The sequence below is a fragment of the Equus asinus genome, chromosome 6, assembly GCF_041296235.1.
Source record: "Equus asinus isolate D_3611 breed Donkey chromosome 6, EquAss-T2T_v2, whole genome shotgun sequence".
In the NCBI taxonomy this organism is placed as follows: domain Eukaryota; kingdom Metazoa; phylum Chordata; class Mammalia; order Perissodactyla; family Equidae; genus Equus; species Equus asinus.
The window spans coordinates 92,738,801-92,765,550 of record NC_091795.1 but is presented as its reverse complement, the minus strand read 5'-3'; the positions used below and the strand labels follow the sequence as shown (position 1 = coordinate 92,765,550).

General features: G+C 38.1%; 1 long non-coding RNA gene across 1 annotated transcript; it reads left to right on the top strand.

Moving 5' to 3' along the window:
• Positions 1 to 26,750, top strand: LOC139045563 (uncharacterized). The gene is made up of 4 exons (XR_011504195.1): positions 1 to 203; positions 18,992 to 19,087; positions 20,171 to 20,319; positions 25,651 to 26,750. It is a non-coding gene; the product is annotated as an uncharacterized lncRNA (long non-coding RNA).

Here is a 26,750-nt window from a genome sequence, read left to right as displayed (position 1 = left end):
GGCAAGAGGCACCACGTCTATAGCCCAAAGCCCACCAAAATTATCCAAACTAGCCAGTCTTAAACTGTCCACCTCTGCTGTGAAAATTCCTACAAAGGCTCTGGTCTAAACGTCCCCCTCGCTCCTGTCTTCTGCCTCCTGACCACCCTGGTGTCTTTCCCATGTGGCCCTCCACGGTGTGCCTGCCTCCTGTCTCCAGGACTGTGAGTACAATCAACTTCATTTTGTCCTGGGTCTCTCCTCAGTCTCCTCTTGTGGCTGCCCTTGACCGACCATCTCATAAAAGAATACAAAAAAAGCTTTTATGCTAAAGCAAATTTTAGTGCTTGCTTACCTCCCAAGATTTCTTCTTACACAATATTTTTAGCCTCTGTAGAATCTTTACTCTCTTGCCAACTTCGTGATTCCTTTGAAAAACTTTGTTTTAAACATTGTTTTCGTCAGTTTGAGTTGATTTTGCACGAGGAGTATTCATGGTGTCTAATCCAACATATTGCCAGAAATATAAAAAGTGTGACAGTTTTTTGAAGACCATCTAATATATTGAGTCACAGTATCATATGAAAAAATTAATCTCTACCTAGTGTTACATTATTATCCTTTGTCTAATGTGAGCCATGGCCACTCCATTGCTCTGGGTCCTGGGATGTCCAGGGAACAAAGGCATATTCAATCACCCCACAACAGAACAGCTGTTTCAAGGCATATGAACACAACCTAGAACATTACGTAATCCCAAGATAAAGTGATATATTACTGAGTGCCTTGATGATGAGAGAGTACTGACATGCTGAGCCAACATACAAGGCAGAGGCTCTTGGAGGGGCAGCATCTGCATGGGCAGAGGACCATGGAAATCCTCTAGCTTCAGAAGACTAGATCTGCACCCAGCCACCTACTACGTGTGAGATCTTACCCAAGATGATTGACTCTTCTGAGCCTTGGTTGTCTCATTAACAAAGAAGATAAGGATCATATACATGAAAACTCATCGACATAATACCTTATAATTTGTATACTGCCAGTTACTTCTGTATACCAGGTATGACCAACTTCACTCACATGGGATTTAAATAAGATCTTTAGAATTTTTTTTAAATTAAAATCTGTTCATGGTCTCATGTGCCAAATGAGGGAGTCAATTCTCTCTTGAGGATTCTTTCTTTCCTAATATTCCCAAGAAACTTACTCAGCCAAAAGGGGTCAGTTACTCTTGCTTCTAATTGCCATGCAATGGGAGAAATGAAGGAATAGAGTATTCATCAATTTTGGGGCAGCGATGACTTCTGCTTTGGCTGCTGTCACTATATAAAACTGTTTTTGTGTTGTCCAGTGCATCCTTGTCTGTTATTGTGATGTCCAGATTCTCATCGTAGCTACTGTTGATCTTTGCAGGAGGAATACACCACTTGCTCAATGTCACTGTCAGCCAAGTGCATGTCATACTTGCTATCTGAGATGGGTAGTTTCTGCTCACAGCCTTGGCTGTTGTGGCTGTCCACACGGTGCTCTGTCAGCTGCAGTGGTGGCAGCAACACTGTGTGGCCTGCCACACTGTCATGACCCGCTGTCTAACCTGGTTTTTGAGAACCATGGAAAAATAAATTATTTTCTTTTCCCTCACATGTTTTTTGAAAATCATGAAAAAAAGAAATTCTTTTCCAAGGTGAAAAGCTACGTCGTCCCGTGAGAACACACGGCCACTTCCAAATCACACAGTTTTCACTAATGTTCCAACTGACCAAGAGTTCAGCTGCATTGTTACATTTTCTAGTCAGCATTGGTGGTGAACTAAAGATAAAGAGAGACAGTGTGGTGTTGTAATTACTAGAGCAATTTCTCTAGATTCCTACAGAGCAGTTGGCTGAGCCTCCATGGGACATTCACAGATGATTATATCTGAGAATCCTTTGGGGAAATCCTCTGAACAGGTAGGGCCTGAGATCCAAGACATCATCATGTAACACTTTATCTTTCTTACAAGAGTGGAGGTTAACAGACCGTGACAATGTTCTCTATAAAAGTAGATACAGGTCAATTGAAAGGTTACATTTTGAGATGGGTTGGTGAACATGTAATATCTTCATCAGTATTGCTTAAAGCTCTTTAACTTAGAAACCATGCTTGCTTGATTTTAGTGTTCCTATAAAATTAGAAAGAAGTTGACATTTCTTTGTCCCCCCAGATTAAAAAAATATATATATGTTGGTTGTGGTTCCACAATTTCTATCCTGAGTGAATTGATAAAAGGAGTAAGAATGTCTCCATACCTTTCCCTCTCTCCTACAGCTTGGTCCTAGAAACTGTGGGGAAAAATGTCCTTTGTCTTCTGCCCATATCATCAAATGATCCATGCCAACTCCTTGCATAATAGAAGAATCCTATTTTTAGTGGACTGGAAGTAGCAATTCTTGGCACATTACTCAGAGCAGGCTAACTGCTGTAAAAACAACCCTCAAATCTCAACAATTTAACATAGTAGAAGTTTGTATCTCCCTTATGCCACATTGGGGAAGGGCAGAAGCCACTGGGACCACGATGTTTTCGTTCCATCCTTTTCTAGACTCTTAGAGTCCTCTCTGGTTAACTAACTGATGGAGAAAGGGAGAAAGGGATGACAGAGGGAAGGGATTTTATGGGCTCTGCTTGAAAAGAGACACACATCACTTCTGCTCATATTCCAATGCCAGCATTTATCCATATTCTCCTGCCAAAGCGCAGGGGAAGGTGGGATACATAGCCTTCTTATATGGTCAGAAAGGAGTGGAGAACATGGATATTGATGAGCACTCAAAGACTCCGCCAGAGTTCACCCCTTTGGTCACCAAATATCCATTTCATTTTTCTTCACACTCTCTCTTCTTGAAGTGAGACAACATAAATCCCATCCAGTCACTACGTCTAACTCAAAGTCGAAGATTTCTGGGAAAACGCAGTTTTCTTCTTCAGGTCCCAATGTGGCATCTTGCAGCTTGACAACATCTGACCTAAAGAAAAGTCATCTGCCTAACTCAAACCCAAATATAATAGTCAATCAAGGTCAAGTTATAATAACTGTTATTTATAAGGAGGAAAAATGTGAGAAACACATTCGTCAATGATCCATAGCAATTCTGAAATCCCACTGCACAGACCCTATGAAGGCGCCCTACCATGGAAATGCAGGAAATTTCCTCTTAGCCCCTGATTCTGCTCCTTGGGAGAACTCTCTTGTCCTTTTATTATTATGATATTTTGATCTAACTGTGGAGTTTCTTCCTTGACTGTATTTTCTCCATGGCCACCTCTGAGGTTCTATGGAATAGTCTGCTCAGGTTTCATAGCTCTCCTCCTACCAGTGCAATATGGGGGCCTGAAGTTGATTCAATTCTAAAATAGTCAAAGACATTTATTTATTGTTAATTGACTGATTGATTTATTGATTGTTTATGCTCATGGTTTTTTGGCAATCAGTTTCCCCAGAGACCTAGTAGGCAACTCATCCTTTTCATTACAGTTGTCTCCTTAGGATAATAGCCACAGATAAATGTAGTTTAGAGTCACCGTTTTCAAATATATAATATTTCTTTACTTTCTGGCCCACAAACCTCTTTCTCTAAACTTAATGGAGTTCCCTTGAGTCTATCTGGAATAATGAACTTGAGTGGAAACCACACACTTAGCCTAATTTTGACCTAAGGCTGAGTTCTAATAGACTTTATTTAAAACACTTCTCTAACTTTTTCTTACGGTTTTGAGTCTAGAAGCTCAGTTTTTACCAACTTGAAATTCCAAAATTTTTTTTATCTCACTCCATTCTTTTTCAAACCAGACAGTTTTCACTCAAACTCAAGTTTTTCTTCTAATGCCTTGCTAAGCGCCGTCAGCAACATTCAATATACAGCCCTGACCTGTTTTCTGTTCCTTTCCCCTGGAGGTTAGAATCCAGGAGGCGTTTGTTCCACCTTCCAAGTTATCAATGGAAACAATTTAATCAAATGTTCTTTCCTCCAAATAAAAAGGCTCTTCGGTTTTCTGATATTGGTTTTCTTGCTTCCCACTCCTTGATTGCTAAGTCAATGCAGCATACTTCAGTTTTTATTGCAACGCCGTTTTCTTTGTTACTCAGAGTAGGTAAACTTCTGGAACAAACAAGCCTCAGTATCTAAGGTTTTACACAAGGAAAGCCTATGTCTTTCTTGTGCTACAGTCTAATGTGGTTGTCCTGGTTGAGACACTCTATTCTGAGTGATAATTTAATTAATAGAAATTTTGACTAACAGGAAATAATTGAAGAATGAGGTCTTTGGCTGATTTTAATCATGTGGGTCTTTCAATTTTTGTCTCTGTGACAAAAAGAGAGATACATGAGGCCCCAAATTTGGCAGACCATCAGAAATAGCTGGTGCTCACAAGAGGCTTAGTCTATAACTGACATTGCCTGATAGAACTCTCTACATTGAAGGACATTTTCTATATCTGTGCTGTGCAATATGGTGGCCACTAGCCACATGTGGCTAACAAGCTCATGGAATGGGCCTAGTATGACTGAGGAATTGAATTTGCAATTTCTTTTGATTTAAATTAGTTCAAATTTAAGCAGCTGCATGTATTGGAGAGCACAGAATATCAATCCAAAATTTTCAAAGGCAAGGGATACAGTCATCTTCTTCTTGAAAACTTTTCTTAAAATTTTAATAGAAGGAGGATGTGGGCAGGTGAAAAGAGCTGCCTCTTCCCTGTTTCCAATTTTAGATCTGGAAAAAATCACTGTCTTCCTTGAATATACTTCACTATACAAAATAGGTCCACTGAAGACAACCAATTAATACCAACCCTTCCTCTAACTGCATGAGTTGGTATACACTTGTTGTCCAAGTGTATTGGACTTGATTTCTTCTACACTTTCTCAAAAATAGAGCCATCTGAGAGACAGGAGAACTCTTTTTTGTTTTAATTGAGTAGGAACTTCATGCTGTCCTCTGAATTTGTACTTCTCCTCAAACTACTGGGAAATACACAAAGAAGAACCTGCAAGAAAGAAACAAATTTACAGAGATCACCGAAACCTCCATATAGTTTGGCTTCATGAAAGGCCATTTAGCTGTGCTAAGGCTGCCCTTTGATTCTAGTGAGGTTTTCCATAGTCTTGAGGTAGATCTGAGATCTTACATGGGATATTTCAGTCAAAAAAATCTTCAAGAAGCAGGATTGTCTTTTCAGAAGTGAAATATCCACTCTCTTAACAGATGTGGAAAAAGGATGTTTCATGGAGTGTCATCCTACACTCAAGTAATTTCCCTGAGCCTTTCAGAAACGTTATCTGTTTGGCCTCGTAAAAATAATAAATGATGGCTTTGCAGCAATTCACCTAGCAGCAATAAGAGAATGAGAAACTTGCAACTCTTTTTTCCCCCAACTTAGTAGACTAGTTACAAGTTCCAAAATACAAAGGGATGTTTTTAGAATTAGATCTGTAAGCACATTGTACCCAAGATGGGATTTGAGTGAACTCCAATATAGAAAAGTCATTTTACAATCTGGAGCCATATCTCATGGGGAATGTGTTAAATAATACTTTTCTTTCCAAAATGATTGTATCTTGTATAATGAGTTTCTTATCGCAACTTCATTAAAAAAATTATCTTCAGTTACAACTAAGAAGTTTCAAGTATGGTTAGGTAAAGATCACATTTCCATGGTAGATTCCAATTCCTCTGACTTATTAGCACCTCTTCCATTCTGTCCTGGTGTCTGCACCAGTGCAATGTTTATTGAAGTTCAATTACATGCAAAGGTTCAACATTGTGACCCATGACAGTCGCTTTGAATTTAGCTGCTCTTAATCCTCACAACAGCTCTGTGAACAGCCTCACAAAACCTGTTAGTGTTCTGTGAATATTTAATGAGATAATCCACATAAAGCATAGAGCCTGGAACAAGCCAATGAAGGGTAGCAGTTCTGTCCTCATCTCTGCCATGTCTACCAGAGTTCAAGGCGCGTGTGCATCTGAACAATGGCAGCGCCAACTTTCCATACGTCCCATGTCTACACACACCCAAAGTACCTGCTTTCCTTGATTTCATGCTTCATCCTTTTGTGGTCGCTGGTGAAACAAATTTCAATTGACAGCTCAACCCTTAAACCATTTTGCTTTGAGTATTTTCTTCTTTCCCTAAATAACTTTTTATTATTTTGAGAGCCTGAGGCTTTGTCTTCAATAAACATGTTTTAGATAAAGAGAGAAAGAACACTTTAGGTAAAACAGAAAACCCAAGGAGAAAAAGTTATTACATTTCTTCTGGAAACTAATTTCTCTCAAAGTTAGAGTATCTGTTAACTGGATCTGCTGAAACCTTGACGTCTGCACTCGCTCAGAAGAATCTTGGTGAAGTGAGTGATCACCGCAGAAGAGGAGTCTACATGGGAAGAAGAAGCCACGTGGAAAGCAGCGTCCCCACCCCAAACCCCCACTAGACATTGCTTTCAGAATTGTGCATTTTTGAAATATTCAGAGCTTAAGCTGAATATATTTAATTATTCTTTTTCTTCTAATTCATAGAATTTTGAGGTAGAATGTTAAATATCTGGAAGGCAGCCTGTGGCTGGGTCTTGGTCCAGCTCAATCACTTATTTATTTGGGGCATGTCACTTCTCACTTCTGTGAATCTCAGCTTCTGAATTCGAGAATTGGAGATGATGAAACACACTGCTGTTTCTGGAAGATTGATTAAATGATTCTTTTGAGAGAGCAATTTATAAATGCAGTACAAAAGTATGCCATCATTCAGAGATTGTTTTCCTACAATATACCATAAAGTAATTCACTCTTGAGATTTGTAAGGTGACATTTAAAGAGAAGGGCTAGGTCATTTTGTTGTCACATTTACTTTTGTTGCAGAGAGGATACGGTCTGTGGAATGACCGAGTTGGGTAACCAATTTTGGCTGTGAATTATTCAGTGCTCTTGAATGAGTGCTCTGCAGGCCCAACATGACTCCTCGGAGCTCCCCAGTTTCCAGAAGTCAGTTGACCAGAGGATTTGGTTGATTCCATCTTTGAGCGAGATGATGAGGTAAAGTCCTTATTGCCTTTCCGAACTTGCTTCCTGAGTTAGACCCATGGATACCTTGGGTCCCACTGGGGATGATGCCCTTGAATTCTTGTGAAATGCCCAAGTTTATATCTACTCAGATGCTTGTTAAAAATTAGGGGAAAAAACCTAATGTTTTTAAAATTTAAAAGAAAAAATTTATACAAATTTTATGGCAAATTGTGAGAAAGTCAAAAGAGTAGTGATAGATAGGGAAAACATTTGCAACACAGAAGACAGGAAAAATGTTATTTTAACATATACAGAGTTCCTACAGGCTCTTAAAAGAAAAAAAAACAAACAGAAACCTGGGAAAAATATTTAAACAAATAATTTATAGAAGAGAAAATAAAAATAGCCAGTAGACATATAATGTGACATTCAATCTCCCTAATAGTAAGATAACTACAAGTTAAAGAATCAATATGATATTCTTCAACTCTCAGACTAACAAATATAAAAAGAAGATGTATTGGGCTGGCCACTCTTGGACTGATAGGAGTGTAAATTGCTACACATCCTTTAAAAATCAATCTAGAACTATCTCCTAAAATTAAAAATAGGGAAAACACTATTTCCCAGTAATCCCAGTTTGGGGAGTTTAACAGCAGTAAACAGAGGAGTGAAATAAAAGTGAATGGGGAATTAATTATTTGTATATTTTTGCATTCTGTTGCTTGAGTGTTTAATAGAATAACCAACTAATGCTCATGTGATTTAATATATCTATATGATCAGAAAGAGATGTTTTCAAAATTTTAGGGCAAACGTAGGCAGCTTCAATGGAAGTTCAGATAAGGTCAGTTACAGTCTTTCCCATTCTCTGATGGACATACCACATGTGTTATCATCTGCTCAGTCTAAATGTTGGAGGATGACATGGATATTCACAAATTGAAGAAATTCTAGAAAAGGGAAAATAGAATGATAAAAGCCTGAAAGTCGTATTTCTTATACAAATATTTAATGACCTGAGAGATCCAAATTAATAGCTTCCTATCCTTTACTCTTCAATGCTCTGCAAACAGGCATCCTGCCTGACTAGTCCCAGACCTATTTATCAAATCCAAAACCTATTTTTCTTACTTGAGCTGCTTCAAAGATTACATGAGATGTAAAAAGAACTTAAAATGGCGTCTGGCAGAGAATTGTCAATAAATATTGTTATTGTTGGTGTCTTTGAATGGCCCTGATAACAACACTCCTCTTTCCCCACTTGAATTCTATCAAACGACAAGTAAGACAAAGAATTATCAGATGGAGACCAAGACATCACCATTATCACCAACGTAGCCTAAGATGGAAATCATGCTTCCTGATATTAAATGTCAAAATTAGTGAGGCTCATCTCCCTTCAGACAGGCAGCAAAAGACCAATGAGCATGTCAAAGGCTGGATTCCAGCAACAAGGATGTATTTGTGTCTCTGAATCTTCTTGCTCCTAAGAAAAAGAGGAGAGGAAGGCATATGAATATCTCATTTCACTTTTCAAAAACATCAGTCTGATCACTCACTACCTTCTCCTGGGCCAGAGTGAGTGGGAGAATGGAGAGAGGCCAGGAGCAACACAGTAATGATCTCCCTTCATGTGGAAGGAAGTGTCTAGAATGGGGAAGAATCCTTTCTCCAAAGATTAGATAATTATTTTAGTGACTGCATTCTCTGGTGTCAGCTCACACTTAGACTAGATCTGTAATCTTCCGTTTATGCTCAACAATGTGGATCTGTGATTTGTTAAAGAGAAAAGGATGATTTTCAAAAGAAAATCTGGAAGAAAAAATACTTTAGTTCTCTATGCACACATATGCAATATAATAAACCCTAGAGAGGTGATTGCAAGGAAACAACAAAGAGCTCAAAAACATCTTACAATTCCCCCATGTGACTAGACAACTACGGACTCGGAAAAAATTTGAAAGAAATACTTTGAATCAATAAAAAGTTAATCGAGATAATTATTTTAAATTGTATTAAAAGAAATTGAATAGCAGTGGTTCTCATTTAGTATGGCCAAATAGGAAAAACAAATTATTTGTTTCAAGTGCAATGAATAATAATTATTGTTTTGAATAAGTTTTAAAACATTTTCTATTCATTTTCAAAAGTTAGAGTGCACACATTTGCTTTCCTAAGTTAAGTGATTTCCAAGTCAGATTTTTGAGTGTCTCCATTGTCTTTCTTGATTAAGCTCAGGCAATTAGAGAAATTAATTAAAAACTCTTCACCTGTGGTTCAAGGTCACCAACTAAAAAGTAATATTAACATTGCTTTTGTGCTCAGAAAGTTGTAAGAAAATAAAGTTCACTTCATGTTATAAAATAGATACAAATCACTTCATGTTTTAAAGTAGGTTTAAATTAGCACGAATTACAAAGTGTGAAATTAGCATTTTTATAGAAAATATGGATGATTGAAGGAAAATTTTTAAAGAAAGTATATTTAGGAAAAGTGTTTTAAGTACTGCCATTTCCAAAGAAGTTGAGTGGTGACAATGTATGGTAGAGGAAAAGGGTAAATACTCTTGTCAGATACCTCTTACTACCTTTAGCAATCCAAGAAATACTTTTCTGCAGACATTTATGCAGTTGAAGACCCTTAAATCCAGTGAAACCCATCCTCTTGGTGTTGGCTAACTGTCCTAGAAGTTAATGAGGAGCTACCAACATGGGCATGAGGGTGGTCAAAAGCCTCAAAAATGATGTGTCACTGATCACGTTAACGTTAACAGGCCTTCCATGGTGGATAGTGGCAACCTCTCCCACGCCAACCGCAAATCCTTTCTTCTTGGAGGAATATTTGTGGGAAAAGGGAAAGTGGGTCCCTTGAGTCTGATTAACTTCTGAGGAAAGCTAAGCTGTATTTTCCTATGAGGCCTTCAGTGTTCGTAACCAAACCAAGTTCAGTTGACTACTTCCAATGTACCCCCTCATTTTCCTTTATTCCGGCAAAGTCATCACCAAAGGTAACTTGGGGTGCTTGTATCTTCATATCCTAAAATAATCTGACATACTCATGTCACTAAATCCAATAGACAATTTCAGGACTTTTCTTACATGATCTTTCAACAGTATTTGGCAGAGTTGATGGTCTCCTCCTTGAAAAACTTTCTTCGCTTGGCAAGTGACTTTGCAGACCATGGTACTTTGCCTCTATGTGTGCTTTTCTCAAGGAGATCCGTCTATTCCTGGGGCTGAAATACCATGTTTGCGGAGGTGACATCCCAATAAACATTGCCTGTGTCTTAGCTTCAGACCACAGTCCCGTTTCACAGACTCCACCAGTTTAACACATGCTGGTCTGAACTCATCACTTCCTGCCCAAATCTGCCCTTCCTTCCTTTTCGCTAGTCAGCGATTGAACCTGGAATTCTTTCTCCATATTTCTTCCCTTTCCTCTGTGTTGTGTTAGGAAATCATGGCCAATAGCTTCCCAAGTGTTTCCAGGCTCTAAATATTACAATTATCTGCAATTCTGTCTGACTCATTTTCAAGGTAAAGATCTGCTTTGTTCAACTACCGAAGTATTTATATTTTTATTTAAAAATTAAAATGATCATTTCTGTCATATAAAGGTATGTAAAGAATGTGCTCATGTCCCAGCTTAAGAAATAGTTTAACTGAAGTCCTTTTTGAGTCCTGCCTTTATGACATTCCTTTCTCTCCCAACCTCACACCACATGCAATCAATCACCTAGATTGGGTGATTATTATTTACACGAATTTCCATTAACTTTTACAAATATGTCTATGTAGCTCTAAAAAAAATCTGGTATTTTTTTGGATATGTTAAGCTTATATGAATGATTTAAAATCAGGTGTATTCTTTTGCAACTTGATTTTTTTATGCTTGATATTTTGTGCGATATATGTATTTCTTCATGATATACACATATATGTGTATGTATGTAAATAAACGTGGATAATATTGGCTTTAGCTCCTTTTGTGTCACTGTTTGATAATATTCCATTAAATGAAAATTCTTCAGTTTATTTAACTATTCGCCTTTGAATGTCAATATAGATAATTTCTGACTTTTTTTGCTATTAAAATCAATGCTGATCTGAAAAATCATGTGCACATCTTTTTGTGCACATATGTAATAGTGTTTCCAGGATATGTGCCTCAAAGGAAAGTGCTAGATCTTAGGGTAGCATATCTTTAAATGTATTAGTTATTACAGATTTCTCTTCAATTTGTACTTTCAACTAGCAAAGCTTCACAGTTTTTTGCTATATTGGGGCCAAACATAGCATTTATTAGTATAGCTTTCCTTCTAAGCAATCCTTTCTCTGCATATATCTTGGTATGTTGTGTTTTCATTTTGGTTCCTCTGAAAATATTTTCTAATTTCCCTTGTGATTTCTTCCTTGACCCATTGGTTATTTAGAAGCATATTGTTTAATTTTCACATATTTGTGAATTTCCCAAATTTCCTTGTTACTCATTTCTAATTTCATTTCATTATGTTCAGAGAATATAATCTGTATAATTTCAATCATTTTAAATTTATTGAGAATGGTTTTATGGCCTAACCTATGGTCTATCATATAAAATTTCCATGTTAATTCAGAAGAATGTGCATTATGCTGTTATTGGGTAGACATGACAGTTCTTTAGCTGTTTTCTAGGTGTAGTTGGTTTAATAGTGCTATTCAAGTCTTCTGTTTCTTTGTTAATCTTCAGCCTAGTTTTCTATCAGTTATTGAAAGTGTGGTATTGAAATCTCCAAGTACTGCTGTTGGATTGTGTATTTCTCCCTTCAATTCTATCCCTTTTGTGTCATGTATTTAGAGATTCTATTGTTAGGTGTGCATATAACTGTTATGTCTTCCTGATGAGTGACTCTTCATTATTATATAATATTCCTTCTTTGTCTCTAGTAACAATTTGTGACAAAGTCTAATTTACACAATGTAAGTATAGCTACGACAGCTCTCTTTTAGTTACTGTTTGGCTATCTTTTTCCATCCTTTTAATTTCAATCTATTTGTGTCTTTAAAGTGTGTCTCTTGTAGAGAGCAGATAGTTGGACTATTTTTAAAAAATTCATTCTGCCATTCTCTACCTTTTTCTTTCCTTCCTTCCTTCTTTCCTTCCTTTCTTCCTTCCTCCCTTCCCTCCTTTCTTCATTTTTTAAACATATAACAATCTTTGTTGCCCATTCCAAAGACCACAAGAAAATGATTGGAGAACAAGTAGTTTATTTAAGAGTGAATCTGGAAAGGTATTAAGGAAGAAGCCAGGAGGAGAAGGCAGTCAATAGCAAATACGTGGTCTAACTAGTTGCCACTGTGAGGAATCAGAGATTAACCCCACTGGGGAACTGTGGGAGTTGGTGCAGAAATGAAATCTCAGATTTATCCACTTATCTGCTTGAGTGGTGAGGGAACTGGAATATTTACATACCAAGCCATATAAGTCATTGGTTGAGACAGCATTATTTCTATTCTTTTCTGGATTGCCATTGGCAAGGAAAAGTAAGCTTTCATTGCTTGAAAAAGTCCTTATGTGGTTAGAGGTCAGAGTGTTTTGCACCACAATGGTTGTGCCTGAGGGGATATGAGTAAAACCCTAACGCCATCTACTCCATTGTTGCAATATCAACAACAAACAATTTCAACTTTTTTTCACTGATTTTCTATACCAATTCTGTCATATATCAAATATCCATTATATATGCAGGGTGTGTTTCTGACCTTTCTATTCTGTTCCATGGATCCGTTTGTTATCTCAGAACAAAGGCTGCACTGCGTCCTTTATTTATATCTTCTCTCTCTTTTTGTCTCATCTGTCCAGCAAGTGCTGTATCAACTTTATTGGTCTCTTCAGAGAATCAGCTTTATTACATAGATTTTTCTTCATTATTTTTTTCTATTTCACTTATTCCTACTCTTGAATTTATTATTTGCATTCTTCTCCTTTCTTTGTACTTAATTTACTCCTTCCCCCCCCCTCCCTTTTTTTAGGTGGACGCTTAGTCTTTTAACTTGTTACTTCTTTCCAAATACAAGTGTGTAATGCTACATTTCCCTCTCTGTGCCGCTTTAACTGCATCCCACAATTTTTGACATGTTGTGTTTTCATCATTCAACTTAAATTAGTTTCTAATTTTTCTTGTAATTTCTTCTTCAACCTATGGACTATTTTGAAGTTGTTGAATTTTCAAATGTTTGGGGTTTTCTAGACATCTTTCCATTATTCATTTGTAGTTTAATGATATTGTGGTTATAGACCTTACTTTGCCATTTTCATCTCCTCTATTTGTGGAATTTCTTGTATGTGGATGTTGGACTTTCTAAACTGATCTTGTGATGGTAGATTTCAGCTCTGGCTCCCCATCTTTCGTCAACGCAGTGAGTTTTCTCTTTTCCCCGTGCTGCTGTTGCACCTTCTTGCTCTAGGTTAATCAGGTCAGCGGACGCTACTTCGATAGTCTTGAATTCAGCAAGAAACTTGGCACTCTAACTTCAATCTCTCTTTTTATTTTTGGTCTTTTGGAATTTTTCTTATTTTTTCACAACCTCAGCTGTATATTAAAAATACACTTTAAAACTGTTATCATTCGCTCTTTGTACTTGAATTGAATCGAGGGTTTTTTTTTCTGTTATCTTTTTTTCCTGACATATTGCTAGAAACAAAAATCTTGTATTAACATTTTACTATTTTGATTTCTTTTATCTTTCTTCATTATTTCATTCTAATATCTTAACTGTAGTTTTTGGATGCTATTTGCCTTGGTGATATTCCAGTGGTTTTGCAAACTAGTGGTGAGCAGGAGAAATAACGCATAAACTGTTTTATAAACTTCAAAGTACCATACTAAATTTTTATCACAAACATTTACCACTTTCCCTACATCTCAGACACTTTGCTGGGTTCTTTGCATAAGTTATTTCACTCTTCACCACGACATAGGAGGAAAGAGGTCAATTTTGCCAACACCATCTAGCCATGTGGAGGTCAAGCTGAGATTTGAACTCAGGTCAACCTGACTCCAAAATATGTTATTTTCTCACTGTACATCAGAGTCTCCAAAAAGGTCTGCAAAGTGCTTTGAAACACTTGAAAAGGGCTACTCCATTAATCCCAAAGCAGGTTGCTAACAACTGAAATCATGAAAGAGCATTCCTGTCTGAGTGCTTGGCAAAAGAATTAATCCAAGTGGCCATAGTTTTCTAGATACTGACAGCCAAATAGTCATTTCCTATTTTTGCCCAGAATTCTTCCATTTAACACACAAATTTAGCCACCTGCTGATTATATGTAGGAGGCATTTTGGATAATTCAGAGACATGTGCTTTAATTTTTAGACAGTAGACATCCAGCCCACACATGAGTAAATAATTGGGAAAGGGAGACAAAATTTAAACTATAGGTGCCAGAGGTTAACAATGATACCTATTTTAAACAACTTTCCCAATGACAGATGGACTATCTGGTTGGTCCTGCCTAAGGAAGTCTGAGTTGCTTCTAAAAATATTTCTAAAATAAACAATTCTCCATTTGTCAAAAATAAAATTTATTCTAAAAAAGTCCATGTGTACAAGCTCATTTGATAAAGCAATCTGGGTCCAAACAGGTGAAAGAGGCAAAGGTGAGAAGAATTGCTTTTGTTAAATTTTTAAAGTGTTATTAAGGAGACCAGATTCAGTGAACTCGTGATTGAAATCGTCTGATTAGATCAATGGAACGAACTCAAACTTCATTGCACCCGCGCTTCTATGAACAGACTGCTTTCAAACCAAAGGGGCAGCTTCCTCTTTTTCCAAGATGAACATTTAGGTTATTGAAATATATGTTTTCTGATCACAAGGTCACTCTTCAGCAATGAAACATGATTCTGGCACTTTCTCTGTCCTTTCCACACACCCACCTCTAATATCCCCTTGACATACACCTTCTCTCCATTTGTTTCCAAACCGTTGCTAAAATAAAAGAATGAGTCATTCTAGTAGGGCTCGAATGGAAAACCCATGTGGATTTTCCAAGTATTGAAAAACATACCAAGTAAATTATTAGAGAACTTCAGAGCTTAATGGAATAATTTTGATGACTGCGAATTGTTGCTTAATCAGCGCTAATGGAAAGATGGAGACCTGCTTTATGCCTCTGCCAAAGATTGCATCTGCTGGGGATTTGACAGTATATTACTTGCCATTCTAACTCACTTATGTTCAAAAACAAAAACAAAAAAGCAAAAAGAAAATCCTACCAATCATTTTTTACTTACAGATGAGTATCACATTCAGGGGACCATTAGGAGAAAGAGTGAGGTTTGGTCTTCCCGCAAGGTTTGCTGCACATTCACCCTGGATACAAAGCCTTCTGTGGCTGGTTTAGGTGCATCATCTTCCTTATCTAATGACCTGCACAAGTCATGTAATATCCAGTTACTACCTTTGTTTATCTGTGTCTAGGGTTAGTAGAATACGCAAAGGATAGGTAGGAAGGTAGAACAGTCATTTAATTACCTTAATGGAGAGATGGGCAGATCGGGACTCAAGAAATCTCAATTTAAGACCTTACGAGACACCTATCTGATGAGAAATGTGTCCTTGGAACATCTCTGAATCTCATTTTTCTAATGTACAACATGTGGCAAATAGCACCTGACAGATTGCCCTGAGTGATAAATAATATTTGCAGGAGCTGGAAAAGCTAATGGCATCTGGACCGGAAATGGTAAGAGGTAATTTAGGGAAAGGCTATGAGCAAAAAGACCCATTAAATCTGCTCAGTTATTTCACAATAAAACTCATGTTTTAGAGAGTGTAAACATTTATTTTACATTCTTGACAGTACAAATGACATTTTTAATGGTAGTATATCTTAGAATAGTTGTCTATTTGCATTTCACCAATGCTACACCCAATATCCACAGCAATTTTTCAGAATACCATCTCACATGTGCAGTGAATACATCCAAATATCTCCCAGAAACAAAATGAAAATCATGGGAGTCCTCAGAGAGGATTCATCCCATACTTTTCAGCGACAAGGAGCCCATGTGAAAAACAGCTCTAATTCACTGGCAATTCCTTTTTGGATTGAGTTAAAGATGGTGTTCTTGTAATTTTCATGCATTATGCTTTCTTGAATAGTACGCAGAATTTTTTTTTTTTTTTTGCTGGGTAAGATTTAGCCTGAGCTAACAGGCACTGCCAATCGTCCTCTTTTTGTATGTGAGCTGCTGCCACAGCATGGAAACTGACACACAAGTGGTATAGGTCCAGGCCCCAGAACCCACCCTGGGCCGCCAAAGTGGAGCATGCTGAACTTAACCACTAGGCCACTGGGGCTGGCCTACATAGAATATTTTTAAACATACTTTGCACATCCATCTCCAACTTTTCTTTGTACCTGTAATTCCATGCACTTTGTGATTTTTATAACATTTCTTTTATGCAGGATTTCTAGGTAAAATATTACATGAGACTAAAATCTTTTTTGTTGTTTATCTGAGATTCAAATTCACTTGATCATCTTGAATTTTTATTACTAAAATTTGGGATGGCTTGCAGAATACTAACCATCCTACTAGCCTCCTCTGGCTTGTCTGTTAGGAGTCAGACATATGTGGATTCAAGTCTCAGATCTATCAGCTGAAAGCTATGTGATCCTGGACAAGTTACATTATCTCTCTGAGCCTTCATTTTTATCATCTATAAAATAAGCATAACATCCCTAATGGCAAAGCCTACACCTGCTCACCAAAATCTGTGCATCCTCTTCTTCCTGGGCACACAGCTAGACCAAATTTCTTGGCCGCTTTTACGATTAGGAATGGCCATGTGGTTGACTTTCAGACAGTGGAATGGGAGCAGAAGTACACGTGCTATTTGGGTCAAGGCTTTAAGGAAGATGCTGAGCCTCCTCCACACTCCATGTTCCTCCTTTTGCCAGCTGACTGCAGAGGCAATGAGGCCTCAGGGATTGGCGGAGGCTGGTCTCTGCGTCGCTACAGGAACCAAACCGAACCAAACCAAACCAAACCCTTACACACCAGGAACATTTGTATTCACCCTTTATGTGAGAAAGACGTCAACTTCTTTGTCTTATGCCACTGAACTTCGGGAGTTAATTTATCACAGCTGCTACCATTACCATACCTAGTGTAAAAATTGCCAGTGTAAATCAAATGCTGCCTTAATAAATACCCAAAATAGGTGGTGTTGACTTAGCAGTTTGGCAGGACCTGTGACAAAGAAAGATATTTCTGCTTAGAATACTATTCTATTCATGTGATTAAACTGCTACCCGAAACAGACCGCATTCCTACTGACCTGAATCTCTTAAGGGAAGCAGTTAGGAAGAACCACAGTGCGCGTGTGTCTTGGCCTTTATTTCATGAGAGGTATTACAAGAAAGAGATGAACTCAGGAAAGGCCAGACTGGTGTGAGGGCAGAAGCATTAAGAAATAGAGTTCAGAAATGTGGGTTCTTGCTAGGTTGAAAAGAGAATGGCATCTGGACCCCACATGGTAAGAGAGAATTCTAGGAAAGCCCGTCAGCAAAAAAAAAAAAAAAAAGACCCATGAAATCTTGGCAGCTAAACCAAGGGAATCAGCCCTATGACAAAGATCAGATCAAGGGTAAATCAGGCCTTTCCACTCAAGCCCATTGTTTCAGGGGGCTCCATGGTATCAAATGTGAAGTTGAGAGATAGAGGCACAAGGATTAGGAAGTAGAGAAATAAAGCACAGTTGATTATTATGTCAGAAAAAAAAAACTTGAAGTCTTGTACATGGAACTGTCTGGTAGAAATCGATCAGAAACTTTTTATGGAACTGTATTCATTTGCTAGGGCTGCCATAACAAAGTACTACAAATTGGGATGCTTAAGTAACAGAATGTATCGTCCCACAATTCTGGAGGCCAGAAGTTCAAAATGAAGGTGTTGGGAGGACTGGTTCCTTCTGAGGGCTGTGAGGAGAGAATCTGCTTCAGTTGTTTCCTCTTGGCTTGTAGATGCTCATCTTTGCGTTCACATGGCATCTTCCTATGTACAAGTCTGTCTCCAGCTTCCCCTTTTTATAAGGACACCAGCCATATTGGATTAGGGCCCCCTAATGACATTAATTTAACTTGTAAAGACTCTGTTTCCGAAAGCTCACATTCTGAGATATTGGTGGTTAGAACTTCAACGTATGAATTTGGGGTGGCACGATTCAATCTATAACAGGGACTTTTTAAGGATATTATATTGCCAGAGAAACAATTAACCTAGATGTTAAAAACAAAAACAAAAAGCTCTGTGACTGGGGCCGGCCTGGTGGTGCAGTGGTTACGTTCACACGTTCTGCTTCTTGGCGGCCCAGGGTTCACCAGTTCAGGTCCTGGGTGTGGACATGGCACCGCTTGGCAAAAGCTATGCTGTGGTAGGCATCCCACATATAAAGTAGAGGAAGATGGGCACGGATGTTAGCTCAGGGCCAGGGCCAGTCTTCTTCAGCAAAAATAGGAGAATTGGCAGTAGTTAGCTCAGGGCTAATCTTCCAAAGGAAAAAAAAAAAAGCTTTGTGACTATAAAACAACTCTTGGGTGCAAAAATTTGAAAACAGCAGGAAGTATACTGCAAAAGCTCTTCAGTCCCCAACACACCCATGGGACCATGGAGAATTACAGGCAACGAAACACTTTCCACAAGCCAGAGCCAGGGTCACAGAGACCAACGGAACAGGGAAACTCCCCCAGGGAGCGTTTCCAAGGTCTAATCTCAAAGAACTTCCTCCTCAGCCAGAGCAAGGATGCTACACCCACCCAGCAGGACACCATTGTGACTGTGGACCAGTGAGTGCCTCCTGTTTCCTGTTCTTCCCTTTCTCAGTGGGAGTTCATGGGATTATTCTGGATGTGCTACACTCTGGTATATTGGATGCGTGTTTGGAGGACAGACGCCTGCTCTTCTGTGTTCATAGCTCACCAGGTCGTGAGGAGCCACCTCTGGACTTGATGGAGAGGTCACTGGATCTGGAGATCACGGACTTGGAGCTGCTGAATGCTGCACCTCAATGGTGAGTGTGTCTGTGGGTAGGAAGAAGGGTGCATCACAGATACGCTGGTCAGAGAGTGCAGGGGAACAGAGATCGCTGCTCATCGTTCACCAATATCATGTTTTCCTCCACATTCTCCAGCCTCTTTTTCAATTAACCAGCTACGTGAGAGTATTAGCCAATGAAATGTAAGTGAAGCTATGTGTACTATTTCTCAGCCCAGCTTTTAAGAAATGGGAATATCATTTATGTTCCCATTTCTCCTTCCACAAGCATACTGAAACAAACATACTGAAAGTGACTTGGCCCTGGGGGAGCTGTAAGATGGAAGGATCCTGGATCCCTGAAGCAGCATGTGGAGGAAAGCTGTCCTCAAACCAAAATACAGACGGTCTCTGACATGGTGGTTGAACTTACATGTTTTCGACATTATAAGGTGCAAAAATGATATACATTCAGTAGAAACTGTACTTTGAATTTTGATGTTTTCCCAGGCTAGCGATATGCAGTATGATACTCTCTTGTGATGCTGGGCAGCGGCATTCCCAGTCAGCCATGTGATCAGGAGGGTAAACAACTGATGGTCATACACTTATGACCATTCTATACACAGACAATTATTCTGTTTGTCAGTTTCAGTACAGTATTCTATAAACTACAGGAGATATTCAACACTTCATTATAAAATAGTCTTCGTGTTAGATGATTTTGCCCAACCATGGGCTAATGTAAGTGTTGTGAGCACGCTGAAGTTAGGCGAGGCTAAGCTATGATGTTCTGTAGGTTAGTGTATTAAACTCATTTTTGACTTACAATATTTTCAGCTTATGATGGGTTTGTCCGTAAGTAACCCCAATCAATCTCTTAAGTTGAGGAAGATTTGTAGTAGTATCGGACTGTAATTTGAAAGAGAATTAAAGTTCTACTTTAAGTTGCTGAAATTTCAGAATTTGTGTTACGCAGGTTTCCCCCGCTATCTTTCCCTTTACTATTACAAAAGACCTACATTACTACCTGTTTTCACTAGCGGAAAGAAACCCAAAGAGGATTATCACTTTTACGAAAAAAGGCGAAATGCGAAAATAACGTTCATTTGTTTTGCAGCGAGCTGTTACAGAAGCAGCGCCCTCCCCGAGCAGTGAGAAGGGCGCCACCACGCTCCTCTCCTGGGAACTACACTTGGCGTCTCAGCATCATGCCGCCATAGCTGTGACCTGTTTCTGAGCATCTGAGCTTCATCTCGGTCTATTTTGGTGGGTTATTTTTGGGGTCTGGGAATGCTCAAAAACTTTTCCCATATAAATTAATGGTAATTGTTTCTTCGCTTTATGCCATTTCAGCTTATGTAGGTTTCATAGGAAGCATCTGCTTTCAGATGGCTGGGGAAACCTTGTAGCAGGTAGTGTTTCTCTAACTAGTACCTCTGTCTAATTTTAAGGCTCTCTGCAGACCTGGGAGTATACAATTCTACAGTAAGCATCAAGAGCTATGACACACCTGAAAAAAATAATAATAGTAGGTCTACCATTTGTTGTACCAGAAATTTTCTAGCTGTTTTGCATTTTATTTACTCTTAAAAATGAAAGATAACAATAATATCTGACTATCTGATAGCTGGTTGCATCTGCTATTGATTTTTCCTAGTATTGAAAATTCAACACAGCCCAAGGAAACACAGAATTGTAGAATTTTCAGACAAGAAAGGATCTACAAGTTAGCAGGCATTATCTTCATTTTACAGACAAAGACAGTAGACTCAGAGACGTTAAAGAAATTTGCCCAAGATCAAACTAGCAGTTACTGATAAAGATTGAACTTTGACCCAGCTTTACTTTAAAGATTCTGTGCTTGCAACTATGCAACTCTGTGCAAATGATTTCTCAAATATTATTATCTGCAATGCTAATCTTTCTCTGTCGGTCTGGTCTTGCAATCAGGCAAAATCATATTCAAATCTTACTCGGCCACTGTCTGCTGTGTGGTTGTGAGGAAATCATCCACTATCTCTGAGCCTTAAGCACCTCATTTGCTATGTCAGTCTATTAATAGCTAACATATAAAGTTGTTCTGGGGATTAAAATGTGATCCAGTGCATAAAACACAAAGAATACAATGTTTTCTAGGCAGAAAGTACTCAATGATAATTATTGTTATTGTAATGAGAATGGTTTTAGAACAGGAATGTTTTTGGTTATATGTCTTCTATCTACGGAGAGGTATGAAGAAAAGACTCAGAAGACTACTACACATCTTTATAAATTGTAGTGAAAACTTCATACTGTTATAATAAAGGGACAGTCTCTGTCTATTCCTATTTCACTTTAACTGCAGCAAATGAATTAACCACAGAAACTTTCCATAAATAAAGAAAAAGAACCCTAGCCTAAAATGGAAGTAGTAAAATTTATCCCTGGCATCTTTGAAAACAGGAAGGTAATGGACATAGTGTTACTGTGAGACGCCATGATCCAGACTAGGAGGTTTCATAATCTAGTCTTACAAAAGTTATAAATGAGTAAAGCTCAAAAGAATTTATGTAATAAAGGCATCAACACAAATGGAATGTAAATTCTCTTTTCAAGCTGTGATGAGAGATGAGATTACAAAATCAAAGGAACTACACACGATATTTCCCAGCTCACGCAGCATTGTTCACATTCACAATCTTGTTTAGACCACCCACAGTTCTAGAAAGTTCTGATGGCTTCTTACCCCTATTTTACACGTGAAGACTCTGAGACTAATGAGTTTTAAATGACTAGTCCAAAGTTACCTACATAGCAATTCCTGGAGCTGGGACCCAGCTCAGAATTGATTCCAAAAACCTTATGTTTTCCATGAATAAATCACTCTCTCTCTAGATATTCAAAGACCTAGTTCAGTAGGTGAGAAAGTTTTGATGAAACGCAAGTTTGAAAAGCAGTTGAAGGACTTGATGAAAGATGAGCCTTTAAGAAATTGACCCATAAATAAAAAACCCTGTGGACAGAGGGAAGCTCCTAAGAAAAAGCTTGTTAGGAAGAGAATTCTAATCAAAAGCATATGGTTGTTTATGAGATAATTAGGAGCAGAAAGCATCATATGAAAACTGTATTCATAGGATAATAAGTGCTCTTTTTCATATAAACAGGTTCTAGAACATCACCTATCCTTGACATTCCTCTTTATTAATATTGAAAATGATTATTAGAACTAAATATTTGGAAGTTCCTCTTACCTACCTCTCTACTACCCTACAAACCTAACACACACTCACACACAAAGACACTTTTGTGCTCACATTTATTCTTCTTCTAATATGCTTCCTCATCTGTTCTACGTGGTTGATGCAGGCTTGATTGACATGTTGTCTAATCTATTTCCCCAGATCCCGCTAAACTAAATACTCCTGCTCTCAGCTCAGCTCCTGTGACACTCCGTCTTTTCGACTGTAATAGATCTATAGACTTGTCTGTTCATTTATCCCTTTCTTTTCTTGTCTTCAAGACCAGGTAATTGCACTTTCTTTTTAGAGACAAAGGCAAAGGTTTATTTAGAATGAAAAAAAAAATCACAAGTTAAATAACTAAAAACCTTGAAATACACCACAAATAACAGAAAAATAATACCATATTTTAATTCATTTATGTTTACTTTCTTTTGGGATCCACTCAAATGTCATTTCCTCCTTCTCTGACTACTCTCTACAAAGGAGCCAGCACCCTTTCATCAGTTTACACTCCCTTCCCCTGCTTTCTTCCATTCCATAGTCCTCATCCCTTAGCTGTCGTATAAATTCTTATTTATTCCATTATTGTTTTTCTTCCCCTCTAGAATGTAAACCCTCTGATGACAAAGACATTTTCTGTCTAGTTCATCATTTTGCCCAACTCCTAGACATGGTAACTGCTTGATGAATGCTTGTTAGGTAAATATTGAAAAATTTCACGTTGAATTCTATAGTTTACAAAATGTATCCAGTTTTTGTTTAAAAAAGTAATAATATGCATAGGAAAGAGACCAGAAATAGATCAGAATATTAAAAGTGATTATCTGTGGATGATAACATTTTGGGTGATTTTCATTTTCTTCATCATGCTGTTCTAGACATCCCCATTTCTTTTTTTTGGTAACTGCTTGTTTCATCTCTATGTTTTGGTGCCTTGTGCGGTGCTGTGCATGGACCTTACACTTTGGAGTTCTTCAAGGCTGTGTTATTAGACTTCATCTCCCTGTTCTCTGAATTACTTTCCTGTGAGATCTTATCCATATCTTCAAACATCACCTACATGCCATTCATTCCAAAATCTTTATTTCTAATCCCTTACTTTTCATGAGCTCCAGACCTTTCTTCCATGGGGTAACTCCATTAGAGCATCTGAAAGTCACTTCGAATACAATTTGACTAAGTTCTCATTCATTTCCATAAACAGCTGTGAGCCTGACCCTGTGATAGATGTTTGCATAAGCTACTCCTAACCACACTGTAAAACAAATGAGAAAATTGAGGCTAAAGGAGGTTAAGGGAGTCACAAAGGTACTAAAGAATCTAATTTTGGACAACTGGAGAGCCTTAGTAGCACAGAATCCTTTGGGACTCAGCAGGCAGCAGAGTCCAAGGAGACAGGTCAGAGGCTCTGCTGGCCCAGCCCTGGGCAAACAGCCTTCTATGAAATGGTCGTCTTGGCACAAAACCTTTTGCTAGCAACATAAGCAGAGGGATAGATATTTTAATTGGTCCATATTACTTTGCATTCTGTCCATGCTTTGCAGGCTCACAGGTCTGTGCCGTGGCTCAGGTGTTGGCTCTGTTTGACTCCATCAGTTACAACCCTCCTTCTCCTTAAAGTCCAGTCTAAAGGACATCAGCTACATTAGCCTTGCTCCAATTCTTACAGTAAGAATAAATTCTCCGTCTACTTTCTCATGCAGTATTCTTCTTCTGCTTCCATTAGAACTCTACTTGCCTAATATTGGAGATAGCTATTGAACTTCTGCCAATGGACTTGCCTGTAAGCTCCCTGCATGAAGAGCTTCTGTCCCATTCATTTCCGGATTTTCCATTGCCCAGCATAGATATTGCTTAGGTAAATCCTCCACAGCTTGTATAATTAAACAGTTACCCACTAAGAGCTGTGGCAATTATTCCCTCCACTTACTATAATAGTCCTTTAACTATTAAGTAAACAGAGGAGCTTAAATATATACTGAAACAAATGAAATAATTCAATAAGACTTTCCATAACAGTAGAGAGAAAATTCATGGAGCAGTTGGCCCATGCTAGGCTAACTGACATTAACTTTTACTCTCAAAACAATTCTGAGCGAGTTGAGGAGAGGAAACTATAACACAGGGAGTGACAGAGATAGTTGTATCTATTTAACTGTAGAGCTAAGACTATAATAAACTTGAGAATTATGATTACAGAACACAAAGAATTATCCCATAAATAGTGTAGGGACAACTGGGTAACCATCTGGAAAAAGTAATGCTGATAGTTCTTTCACAACTTGCAATAAAATAAATTTTGGATGGATCCAAGATTTAGACATAAAAGTGAAACTCTATACTAGAAGAAACATTAGAGAATTAAAAATAAATCTTGGAGTGGGAAGGCCGTTACAAGTAAAAAACAGCCACAAGTCATAAGTTTTACTATATAAACAAACAAAAAAACCAAGAAAAAATTTGCATAGACATCATACACAAAATGTCCTCAATATGTAAAGAGTTTCTATGTATGATCACAAAAGATCAACAATGCAGCAATTTAATGGGAAAATGATGTGATGGGATAATTCATAGAAAAAGATACATGAACGGCTGTTAAACACATTGAAAAATATTCGACTTGACTCATGATAAGAGAAATGCAAATAGAAATTATAATGACATAAAATCATACTTATCAGATTGGCAAAGATCAAAATATTTGATTTCACATTATGTCAGTGTGTGCAACAATGTACATTCTTATGAATCGTTGGTGGTTAAATAGTACAACTCTATGAAGAATAATTTGGCAACATATATCAAAATAAAAAATACTTAGACCTTTTGATTCAGTAATTCTACTTCTGGAATTTTATACTGTTGATAGATTTGCTACAGGCCTCACACACATTTAAGGCTATTAGTTAGAGCATCTTTATTTTGGAATTATAGAAGAATGAATATAACTTAAAAGCCCATCAATAGGAAACCAGTTAACAATTATGATAATCCATAATATTGAATAATAGGCAACCATCAAAAAGAATGAAGTAGCTTTATACCATGGATATGCAAAGATCTCTAAACTAAATTACAACAAATTGTTAAGTGAAAGAAGCCAGGGGCAAGTTTAGTATGTTTATATACCAAGTTTAGTATACTGATAGGCATAGTATGTTTCTATTTGTGCAAAAATAAAAGAACATATACATACATGCTTATAAAAACAAAAACAAATCCAAAAGAAAATTATACTGAGAAGCTTCCATCTAGCAGGGAAGGAGATGGAGAATCAGAAATCTTATGAATCACCTTCAAAGTCAGCCAGTTAGCTAAGTAAGAAATTTAAACCTAAGTCACCTGACACTGATCGGTCTGCTTTTCTTGCTAGTTGGGATGCCAGGTTTTCTGGTGGGCAATGGCAACTCAAAGAGATGTGGTTCCTACTCTGGAAGAACACACAGCGAAGGAGAAAACAACAATCATCTGGAGGCATGGTGACAATGCTAAGCTCAGGATTCTGGGGGATCACAGACAAGTCAGAGGGCTATGAAGCGTTGGAGAGATCAATGCTTAAGCTGTGTTTTGGAAGGAGTCTTGTGTGTTTATGACCTATGAGTCACATCACAAAAAGAAGAAAAGAAGGACGAGAGCCTGAGAGAAGAATCAGCATGACTGAAGGCTCCGAATTCGTTCATTCATCCAGATGGTATTTATTGAACATCAAGTCCCGGCATGACGTGTTGACCAAGTCAGACAAGGTCTGCAGGCTTATTGTCATATCCTAGGGAGGGAAGGCAGCCTGAAGATGCAAACAGATAAGATAACCTATGAGGTTTTATGAAGAAAATAAAAAGAGTGATAAGGATGGAGGTGGTGGAAAGGCTGTGTTATAGATCTGCCAGATCAGGTCTCTCTGTGCAGGTGACTCAGGCAGAGATTTAAATCTCCTTCTTCCCTCCTCCTCCTGCTCCTCCTCCTCTTCTTCCTCCTTTTCCTTCATCATCGTCAACTATCATCTGTCTGTCTATCATCTCTCTATCCGTCTATCTATAATGTAAACCACATACATAATTTAAATTGTTTTAGTTACCACATTAATAAAGTAAAATGAAGCAGTGTGATGGTCAATTTTATGCGTCGGCTTGACAGGCCATGAGATGCCTAGATTAAATTTTATTTCTCGGTGTGTCTGTGAGGGTTTCTGAACGAGATTAGCATTTAAATCAGTGGGTTTAGGGAAGCAGATTGCCTTCCCCGGTGTGGGTGGGTACCATCTAATCCACTGAGGTCCTGAATAGAACAAAAGGCAGAGGAAGGAGGAATTCACCTTTCTTCCCCTCTACCCCTTGAGGTGGAGCATCTCATCTCATCTTCTCCTGCCTTCAGACTGGGATTTACCCCACTAGCTGCCTGGTTCTCCCACCTGTGGACTGGGACTGAAATATACCACTGGCTCCCCCGGTCTCCAGCTTGCCAAGGGTGGATTGT